Consider the following 11,511-nt stretch of genomic DNA (forward strand, 5'->3'; position numbering starts at 1 on the left):
TCTTACTCCCTCTTTTTCTTACTCCCTCTTTCTCTCTCGCTCTTTGCCTTTCCCTTCGACTAATCATGACATCGTATTAACATATTGAGAATGATTTTTTTAACAAAGGCATGATAACTTGATTCATCTTTATAACTTGCCTAAAAGTTTGCTGCGTAATTTAAGGGCAATAACTCTTGCATCAGTTGTTTTTAGAATATTTTCATTTTAACCTATTTCCATGGAGATATACAAAGCTATGTAAAAATTAAACTGCATATTCTTGCTATTTACTAACGTATTTCTTTGTCTTGATACCGGTGCGACTAATCAATTTTGTAATTTGTTGGCAAAATCTCCTTGCATGCGTGTTAATTTAAAAACAGCTCCAATGCTATGAGCCAATCGAAATTTTTGGAAAAAAGTGTTGAATCAGAAACAGTGACACTACTTTCTCGACTACATTGTATGTATGTATGTATGTATGTATGTACACACATATGCATGCATACGTAACTATACACACGCACATACATACAGTGACCACTTATTCGTCTTCCTAACTAAACTGCATATGGTTCGCTGATGAAATCTAATAGTATTGAAACATGTTTGTTGTTTCCATTTGTTAGTTTTAAAGACCTACTCTTAAAATGTATCGACTTTATTTCCAAAAATTTCGTAAGCTGATAATCATTAAAGTTAACTATCTTGCTTATTGCTTTTAAATTTACCTTTATCTCAAACAGAGCTTATGTAGTCGTGAGTAGAGAAAAGCACTCTCCCGACTCTCCAAACCTTTGACCCAGCAAACATCTAGGATATGTCACATTGAAAGTGAGAGAGGGAGAGATAGGGGGGTGAGAGAGAGAAAGAGAGAGTAAAAGAGAGTGTGAGTATGGGTGAGAGAGAGAAAGAGAGAGAGAGAGAGAGAGAGTATGTGTGTGTGTGAGAGAGAGAGAAAGAGAGAGCTATACAAGCACGTAGCTCGCACTTTCTTTGTGGACGATTTTGAAAGAATGAAAGGCGAAGTTATCCTCAGGGGTATTTGAACTCAGAACGCAGAGAGCGGGAACAAATATCGTAGCGCATTTATATGAGTCATTAACGATTCTACCAATAAGAGACCGAATCATACGTGAAACCAAACCATATGTTTCTCCCCTCACTTATTTTCTCTCAGCTATATTGATGGTCAATGCCAATGATCTGGCAGAATTGTTGATGCGTTGTATAGAATGTCTTGCAGTATTTATTCGAAACCACAACATCCTGAGCTCAGGTCACATTTTGCCTTCCATCGTTTCGGAATAGATACAGAAACCATCAGTCCAGCTATGGTATCAGATCCTCTGTTTATGTCACTTTCTGTGTGTGTGTGTGTTTCTCTCTCAACCTTTCTTTTTCACTTAGTTTTTTCATATTGTACAAAACACAACTTGTGTCACACTCATTCGACCTGGAAAGTACATTAAGGATACACATATATGCGGAATACTCAACCATTTACACGCTAATTTCACGAGTAAAAATTCAGCTTGTTAAACAATTGCATGGTCATCGTCGACACTGGAGGAAAACCCACCGTTGATTATATATATATATATATATATATATATATATATATATATATATATATATAACTTACTTGGAGACAGTGCGTGGCGTTCGATCATATGATAACGCAAATAATATGTAAATATATGCATATATCCATACATATATATACATGCCTACATCTATATGTATACATACATGCATATATGAGTACAGGACATCATAAAAAGAACGTTGAACATTTTTCTTCCGAACAACGAAAAAAAAAACAAAAAACAAACAGAGAAACGAGACATGCAATATAAAGAATATTTCCCTTCTTCAGTTGTCCCTGTTTCATCTACTCCGCGTTTCGAAGGCAAGGACAATGTTCGAAAAAAAAGTTCGTTTTCTGTCTTCGTCCTTATGTTTTCGTTTCTCATTGTGTTTAATGCTTTTTGTGATGTCCTGTACCCATATATGTATGTAGACGACCGTGTGAACCAAAGGAGAAATGGTGACGAATGGAAACAGGCTCCTTTTAACGCGTCGCACGGTCGACACAAAATATTATATATGTTATAATACTATAACATAAGAGAACTAGGAAATGCCAGTAAGGAAAAAGTTAGAGATGACTCCACCGATAAAGATGTATAACAGTAAGGTTTATTAGAGCATTAAACTGTATGTCTGTGTGTGCGTGAATGCGACATAATAAAACACAATATAAGACAGGCCGTCATGTAAACAAAGAGTGTGTATACAAATATATGTATGTGAATGCAAGAGATACAGAGGATAGAAAAGAGTCTGTAATAAGGACGTTAAAAGTAAGTCCAGACACCAGGATGTGAAATATCAGTTCTCAGTTAAAGTACACAGTAGTTGAAAGTCTGTATATAAGAGGTTGAGGCGTTGAGGCAGAGCTAAGTCACTTGTCGTGCAGTTGAGGCTTTTATGCCGGGCCGGGCTACTTGATACAGATGGTTTCTCGCAGGTGTCGAATTCTGGCTGTTATTTCGTGGTGAACAATTCACACAAACAGGGTTGAGAAGAGAAGCTGCGGTTGCTGCTTGGTTGCTTGTGTACGTAGAGTCGTGTTGACGCTGGCGACGATGCTTGTAGTAAACAGTTGAACGATGGTGTTGATGTCGTCGCTGGAAACTGGCTGGTTGGTGCTGTGTGGTCTACGACCAGACCTTAGCAGGTCTGAAGCCGAGACCTATTGGCGCGTATAAAGCAGGCTATTTATAGGTACAAGGAGGCTCCAGAAAGATCAGAAAAACACTCTCTCATGTGACCTTATTAGATGGCCACGATTGGTCGGTTTGCACCCTGGCGCGAACAGGACAGGTGACAATTGCCGCGCAAATAAGAGTCAGTCAGGTGATGGACAACAGCCGGGTCCAAAGTGGGAAAGAGATGTTACCTGCTACGTTCGCATTTGTAAATAAATAACCGTGAGAGAGGTGGTTTCACTACATGTATGTATGTATACATATAGATGTAGGTATGTACATATATGTATGGATATATGCATATATTTATATATTATCTACGTTATTATATGATCGAACGCCACGCACTGTTTCCAAGTAAGTTTTATATTAATTACTACTGCGCACTCTACTACTATTACTATCACTTCTCTGTCTATCTCTCTCCCTCTCTTGTTCTTCATCCTTTCTGTTTTTCTCTCCCAGCCCTCCTCTATTCTTCTCTTCCTTTCACCGTTCCCTCTCTCTCACTCCTCCTCCTTGACCATCTCGTCGCTGACACGTGACGAAAGGGATTCTTTCTACTTCCTGCCTTCCTATAGAAAAAACGTGAATTTTTTTTCTCTCTCATTCACATCTAACTTCGCGTTCAAAATAATAATTTTTCTATCGTTTTGGCCTAACAGCCCTTACCGTTTGTTTTCACCGTTCTGTCTAGTTTTTTCTGTCTTGTTCCCACTGTCCTGTTCTTGTTTACTCTTTCACCCTCTGCAAAAAATTCTAAATTTTATTTAATTTGCTTGCGGGAAGGACTGTTCCTACGAAGTTGCGTATTGTCCTTGCCTTCGAAACGCGGAGTGGATGGAACAGAGACAACTAAAGGAGGGAAATATTCTTTATGTTGCATGTATCGTTTCTGTTTGTTTTTTTTCCCGTTGTTCGTAAAAAAGTTCGTTTTCTGTCTTCGTCTTTATGTTTTCGTTTCTCATTGTGTTTAACGTTTTTTGTGATGTCCTGTACCCATATATGCATGTATGTATACATATAGATGTAGGTATGTACATATATGTATGGATATATGCATATATATATATATATATATATATATATATATATATATATATATATATATATATAGAGAGAGAGAGAGAGAGAGAGAGAGAGAGAGAGAGAGATAGATAGATAGATAGATAGATATAGATATATTCGCCATGATAGATCGCTAGCCACTACACGTTCTTTATTTTCTCTCCTTGTTCCTTTCTGTGGAAGAGCGTAGGCTCGAAACCTTAAAGTCTTCTTCACTTCCCGAGCGTTAAACTAATACATCTGTTTGTTATCTACACCACCTGTCTTCGTCTTTTGTTGTTTCTTTTTGTGAACTCTCCCTATATATATGTATATATATATATATATATACACATACATATACATATACATATACATATGTTGATTGCTTCATCTTTGCAGATGATTGCCGTCTCCTCATGTACCCCTATCAACCATCATCAGCTCCAAACGTTCGTCCATGACCCCTTGGGTGGCTTTTAAGCCTAGCATTAGATTTGTACGGTCTGCAGCAAAGGTGACAGACAAATGATCTGCCCTCTATTGAATTTATTGAATCAACTTGTGAGATGTCATTTATTTTGAATCGATTTGATTTTTATTTTATTTCTATTTGAAAATGTGGTTATGAAACACGAGTAGTCATTTTATTATTTTAATATTCATTACTTTGTACTTTTTTGATTTTTATTATAGGTCTTTTTAGTATATTTACTTATTAAATTTTTCTATATGTGATTGTGGACCTAGCGTCTATATGTATACAACAAGTGATTTTTGCATACGAGCATGATTGCGTACATATGTATACACATGTGTATGTGTATTTGTGTGTATATTTACGTTTCACATATATATGTCTGTATATGTATATAGTCTGTGTGCATCCATCTGCGTATTTTGATGCATATATGTATATTAATGGTTTAGTATGCGTATATACTGATGTAAAATATTTATGTAATACAACGTGGAAATTTTAATTATAATCTTAATTTTTAATCTATTAATCGAATTATAGTTCGTATAGAATTATTTGCAATATGTATTTTGAATCCGCTCTTCGATTTAAGGTTTTCCTCGATTTTTATGATAGGATGAATTTATATTGAATTCACTCATTTTGTTTATTTTTTTCATTGCATGCTTAAGACCGTTAATTGAAAGGACCAATGAAACAAATCCATTTTTAAAGATGTATCCTTTAACTAGTTTTGATCATATCGTTATTTCTGTTCTATTTTAACAAAACTGCCCAACGAACGGGAACGGGAAACTCTGAGTAACAGCTTTTGTTATATTTCTGCTGCTTTTAAATAAAGCATATTACTCTACCTCTGGTATTTGAGTACTCTTTTTTCCACTTTGTTTCACATTTATGTGCTTACTCCGTTATATATATATATATATATATATATATATATATATATATATATATATATATATGTGTGTGTGTGTGTGTGTGTGTGTGTGTGTGTGTGTGTGTCTATGCGTATATATATATATATATATACATATATATATAATACAAATGATATATGAGCATATGAATGTATACATACATATATTTACATACCTACATCTACATGTATAGATAGATGCATATCCGGGTACAGGACGTCAAAAAAGGAACGGGAACATAAACAAAGTACAAAAAAAAAACAGAATGAACACATAGGAAAACAGACAAGCCACTTATGGAACTTTTCCTTCATCAGCTGCCTCTTTTCTAAACTAGGCGTTTCGAAGATGATATATATATATATATATATATATATATATATATATATAAAGAGGGGTTAAATGATGGGGGTGATGTTTTCAAAGAGGTGGCATGTGTAACCTGATCGCCTCTGCCGATCAAACTCCCAACCCATGCGCTCCCGTCGCGACACTTATTCTGCCCAAATTTGACGATGATGTTACTTAGTTTGGTTTGAAATAAAGAACTTGATCAGCTTAATAATCCTAACTTAATCCCGGGCAAAGCCGAGCTATACTGCAAGTATATATATAAAACTATCTATCTATCTATTATCTATCTATTTGTATATATATATATACACGCATGTATATGTGATATGTGTGGTTGTCAAGATGGATAAACAGAAAGACACACACAGACACACGTGCGCGCGCGAGTAATTATTTGTAGGAAAAAATTTTAACCTGTGTTCTTATATTTAATCTACCACTAATTAGCTTTCTTATGTGCAGTTTTATACACACCCAAAGACACACGTAGACATACAAATTCACATGTATATAGCAGAATCGGTAAAGCGTCGATCAAAATATCTTATGGTTATGGCTCTTTGTGTTATTAATTCAAATCCTGCCCTAGCAGACTTTGACGTCCATTTTTCTGAATTGGACAAAATATTTACCATCCAACAAATAGTGGGTAAGTCAATATAATTGACTTAATCTTTAAATCCGGCGTCTCTGCATAAACTTGCTACGTACAGAACGAGACCACCCGTATCCATAACAGATGTAGTGTCACAGCTAGCCAGATTACCCGAACTCTGTATTTCCTAAAAGTTTTAGAAATCAATGGGTATCCAGTATCTCCAGGTCTAGAAGCCCCAAAACCTTTTTCGAAGTTACCTCATTTCAACTAGAGGACCACCACTGCTATCTGTAAGACCACGTGTCAGTGAGAACTCCCCCTCCACTTTAAACGACACACCAGCACACTAGCTAACTATTCCATTTGCGACACATGCAAGTGTTAGTGGGCCTATGTAATCAACCAGCTATGATGTTCTTAATGCAGGAATCACTACATTGGTACTGTGAACCGGCCAGTCTTCTTTCCGCAAACATCCTGAAATGCAATAACTCTACCAACGGCACAGACGCTTTCATAAAGAAATATTGAAAATCTTTGAATCAATGAAATTTTGATTACGCATTAACTTAGCCAGAAGATCAATGATTGAACGGTGGTAGACCAATGATTTGTAAAATCTCCTCACTGTAGTCGAATTCGTGTCTTCTACTACTAATATCAGCACGATCATAATTTAATAACTGTTCCAATACCGATATTATTAGCCGACATCCCAATTCTACATCGACCATCACCGCCGCTAACTTCTATATAGGTGATAGTCACTTCCACAACTAGTTCCACAAACCAATGGCTAGCTACTCGCCATTGCCTTCACTATAATCATTGCGACCACTGACCATTTCGGAAGCTACAACCACTGCTGCTATTGTTGGTCGCTGCTATTATAATCTCTAATCGTTCATTAGTGTTAACAGCACTTACACGTACGTCGCGAAGTATGGATGCAACTTGTTCAACTTCCACCACTACTACTAGCCCTTCTACTTCAGTTGTCAGCACCACAACCAACATAACCGACATCTAAATAGACTGATAATTCTTTGTTTACTGCTGATGTGCTCGAACTATACAAGACTTTAAAGTTTATTCCTTTATCCGCATTGTAAGAAGTTCTCTATTCTTACTCATTTACTTCTTTATCACAATGCATCAAGCAAGCTACCTTGCTCTTTTGATACATATATATACACACATACATACATACATACATACATACATACATACATAACCGCACTGTTCACATTAGAGATTCCTTTTTGCTGCACTTCTAATAAACTAATATATGCCTCTAATTTTTTCTATATCAAGCAAACCGGCATCCGACTTTGCAACGGGTCACCTATCTCTCGACATTTCCGCTTTACTGACCATTCTACCAAACATCACTCGCCTCTTGAGGGAAATAGACCTTATGTTATATCTCAAACTTACACGACTTACGGTTTGAATTACTCCACCTCATTTTTTTTTACCCAACCCACCTTATACAACTTTCAGTTTAAATTCTTCCCACAATCTTATTTTTTGCATCACTATACACCTATTGCCTCTGTTCCTTTCTCCCTTCTTTCACGCCACTACTATGCACCGAAATCTGGTGCAAGGGGGCTAGTTGATTACATTGACTCCAGCACTCAACATGTATTTATTTCATCGATCCCGAAAGGGTGAAAGGCAAAGATGACCTCGGCTGAATTTGAACTCAGAAGGTAAAGACGTATGAAAAGCGGCTAAACATTCTGCCCGACGCGATAACGATTCTGCCAGTTCACCACCTTGATAACAACAACAACAATGATAAACTTGTGCATGGCTTGGAAAGATTTTAAAAAGGTTTACAACATGTTGCCGCATTCGTGGATTTTGGAAACACTCGACATGTGTGGACTTGCTGAGAACGTTGTGCACTGATTAAGAGCAGCATGCCTAGTTGGAAAACACGTCTTTTCTGTAACAACTAGGTTACAATCAAAAGAGGTATCTTCCAGGGAGACTCTTATTTCTGTATTGCCCACAAAGGGCTAAACATAGAGGGGACAAACAAGGACAGACAAACGGATTAAGTCGATTACACTGACCCCAGTGCGTAACTGGTACTTAATTTATCGACCCCGAAAGGATGAAAGGCAAAGTCGACCTCGGTGGAATTTGAACTCAGATCGTAACAGCAGACGAAATGCCGCTAAGCATTTCTAACGTGCTAACGTTTCTGCCAGCTCGTCGCCTCCAGGGAGACTTGTTCACCTTCGTTATTTGTTATAGCCATGATCCCACTTTTTGTAGTCTTACGCAAAGTCAATGCGCACTATGAGCTGAGAAAGAATGGACCCTGTCTCATCCACGCTCTTTTCATGGATGATTTAAAACTGTTCGCAAAAACAGAGCCTGAAATGGAGAGGCTGGCTGAAACTGTGCAGATGTGCAGCAAGGATACAGGGATGGAATCTGGCATCTCGAAGTGTGTGGTGCTCACTTTGAAACGGGGGAAAAGAGAAGATTGTAGGGGCATAGAATTGCCAAACGGAGAGAGAATGGAAGACCCCGATAATGATGGGTACAAGCACCTTGGGATCCTGGAGCTGGACAATATCTTGCTGGAGATGGAAATGAAAGACAAGATCATCACTGCATATTTTAAGAGCCTCAAACTTCTCTTGAAATCAAAACTCATCTCAACATATGGGCTGTAGCTGTAGTCCGCTATAGTGCACCCATTCTGGAATGGACGCAAGCGGAGATTAACCAATTTGATCACACTACTCGAAAGACAATGACAATGCATGGTGCCCTCCACCCTAAGGTGAATGTACACAGGCTCTTTATGAAGAGGGGTAAAGGTCGACGTGGGCTGATTAGCGTAGGGAGTGCACCAGCAGTGAAAGAAGAAACATGGCAGAATATTTGGTGAACAACAAACAAGACCTGCTACAGTATGCTATTAATGCAGAAAGATTTTCCAAAAATAAACTTGAGAGTGATCATGAATTCCGATTGCGAACAGCCAACGAGATAGAAGAAACCCTACTCTGCATAGAATTACATGGTCAGTTACACTGTAAAACTGGCTACTTAAAAGACCAGGAAGCATCATGGAGGTGGCTCAGCAAGGGTGACCTAAAAAAGAATATTGAAAGCCTAATCATCGCTGCCCAGGATCAGGCATTGAATGCCAACTCAGTGAAGAGGGATACATACCGTGTCGGAAGAGGGTCGAAAGCGTGTCTCACATTGTTAGTGTTTGTGAAAGTTTTGCGCAGAAAGAGTACAAGCGCAGACACGACATGGTAGCCCAAAACCTTCACTGGCTACTATACCGGAAGTATGGATACGAGTGCTTGATACCAACATACACCGGAAAAGGTAATGGACGAAAAAGGGAAGGTATAAATCTTTTGGGACTTTGACTTTCAAACAGACAAGGTGTTAGAGCACCGAAGACCGGATATAGTAACCTTTGGGAGGAACAAAGAAGAGTGCCTAATAATCGACGTGGTAGTGCTAGGAGATCAACATATCGTCATGAAAGAAAGAGAAAAGATTGGTAAAGATGGAGACCTGAAAATTGACATCATTAAGATGTGACAGCTACGTGAGTCAAACATAAAAGTCGTCCCTATTGTCATCAGAGCATTGAATTTAATACCATCCAACTCGAAAAAAAAAAAACATCTGGAAACTTTAGAAATACCCTACAATCTAGGTGTACTGCAAAAGTCGGCATTACTTGGAACTGCATATATATTGCATAAAGTACTGTCTGTCTGAGATCCTTGTGACAGACAGTACAAACCCCCGGTAGATACAATATCTTCAATCAACAGCATCGCGCAATTGTATCACGCGACGTCTTAAATAATCTATACTATAATGGAGAAAGCTTCTTATTAATTAGGTGTGTAATAATTAATAAAAATACTAAAAGAAAGCAATTATTAAAGGATTGACCTTGTCCCATCATGGCCACTGCTCGTGAGCTGAAACTAGATAAAATAAAAATTTTTTTTTTAAATAATTTCGATTTCTCAAGTTTCTTGAATTTTTTAAACTCCAATTTCTCGTAAATTTAAATATTCATTGCTTTCACTGCGTCCAGTTCACAAATTTAAATATTCATTGCATTCACTGTGGAATATTCCATTCTCATTTGCAAAGTCTCACTTTCTCTTTTAAGTTTTCATTCGCTATTTGGAAAACCGTCAGTTTCTTCTATTAATGTATACGTAATTTATTATTTAGTGAATGAAAATTTTTTTAAATACCCATATAATTTTTGAATGTGAGATAACTGTGAGAAGAGCCTAAAAAGTTGGGTAATTACTATTAGAAGACGAGGAGAAAAAAAAAGTTACCGACAATAACTCGAAACTTGCAACTTACAGTTTCCAAACACTCTGTACTACTAAGCCAATATATAAACAAGCAAGTGGCACAAGCGACTTCAACAGTGACACAGTCGCGAACACACAGATACACATATAAACAAATGAAAGGCAATGAATGTGTGTGCGCGCGCTCGCGCGCAATGTTCACTGACAAAACTTCGTGCTGCATTACTTTTGCGAAGTTTTATCAGTGAAGATAAAGCGAAGATAATATTTTGACACAAATGAAATTTTAATGTTGAAGCGAAACTGGTACTACTTAAATACAGAGGTCCCTTAATGGTACTACTTAAATACAGAAGTACTACTTAAATACAGGTGTTATGTACAAAACATTGTACGTGCAATGACACCCTAATCCTAATTAACCCTAAAACTTGCCCTAACCTTAACCCTAAAAACTAATTCTAAAACTAACCCTCCCCTTCATATCGTTACATAGATGCATCAGGACCTCTGTATTTAAGTGGTGCCGTGAAACTAACGGTTTCTGTGTGTTCTTGAATGGCTTATAAACATCTACGCTGCAATTGTTTTTGTTTCAGCACACAATCTCAGATCAAGTCACTTGCTATGCAAGTACATCTCCATGATTTTTTAAAATCACTGTGGATAAATGCCAGCAATGACCTTCACAGGCTCTCCAATATTTTAATTTCTAAACAGAAACAATCAGGGGTAGGGAGTGAAGTTGTAAAAATTCTTAAGTTCTCAAATCTTTTTATGGCATATAAATGTATTTATGGGGAAAAAATATTGAAAACATCAATACATGCGAGAGTGATAAAGAAACGAGGAGGGTTGTCTTTGGATATGCTAGAAACAACAGCCAAATCGCCCTTAAATCACTTACTTTTCCGCTCTTCCCATGGTTCTGAAGAGCAAAAGGAAATTGGCCAAAATAGGTCTAGAGTGGGATGATAAGGGAGGGGGTGCAAAACAACAAAAAAAAGTTTACAAAACATTT

Source organism: Octopus bimaculoides, chromosome 7 (genome assembly GCF_046866305.1).
Source record: "Octopus bimaculoides isolate indiv1 chromosome 7, ASM4686630v1, whole genome shotgun sequence".
NCBI lineage: Eukaryota > Metazoa > Mollusca > Cephalopoda > Octopoda > Octopodidae > Octopus > Octopus bimaculoides.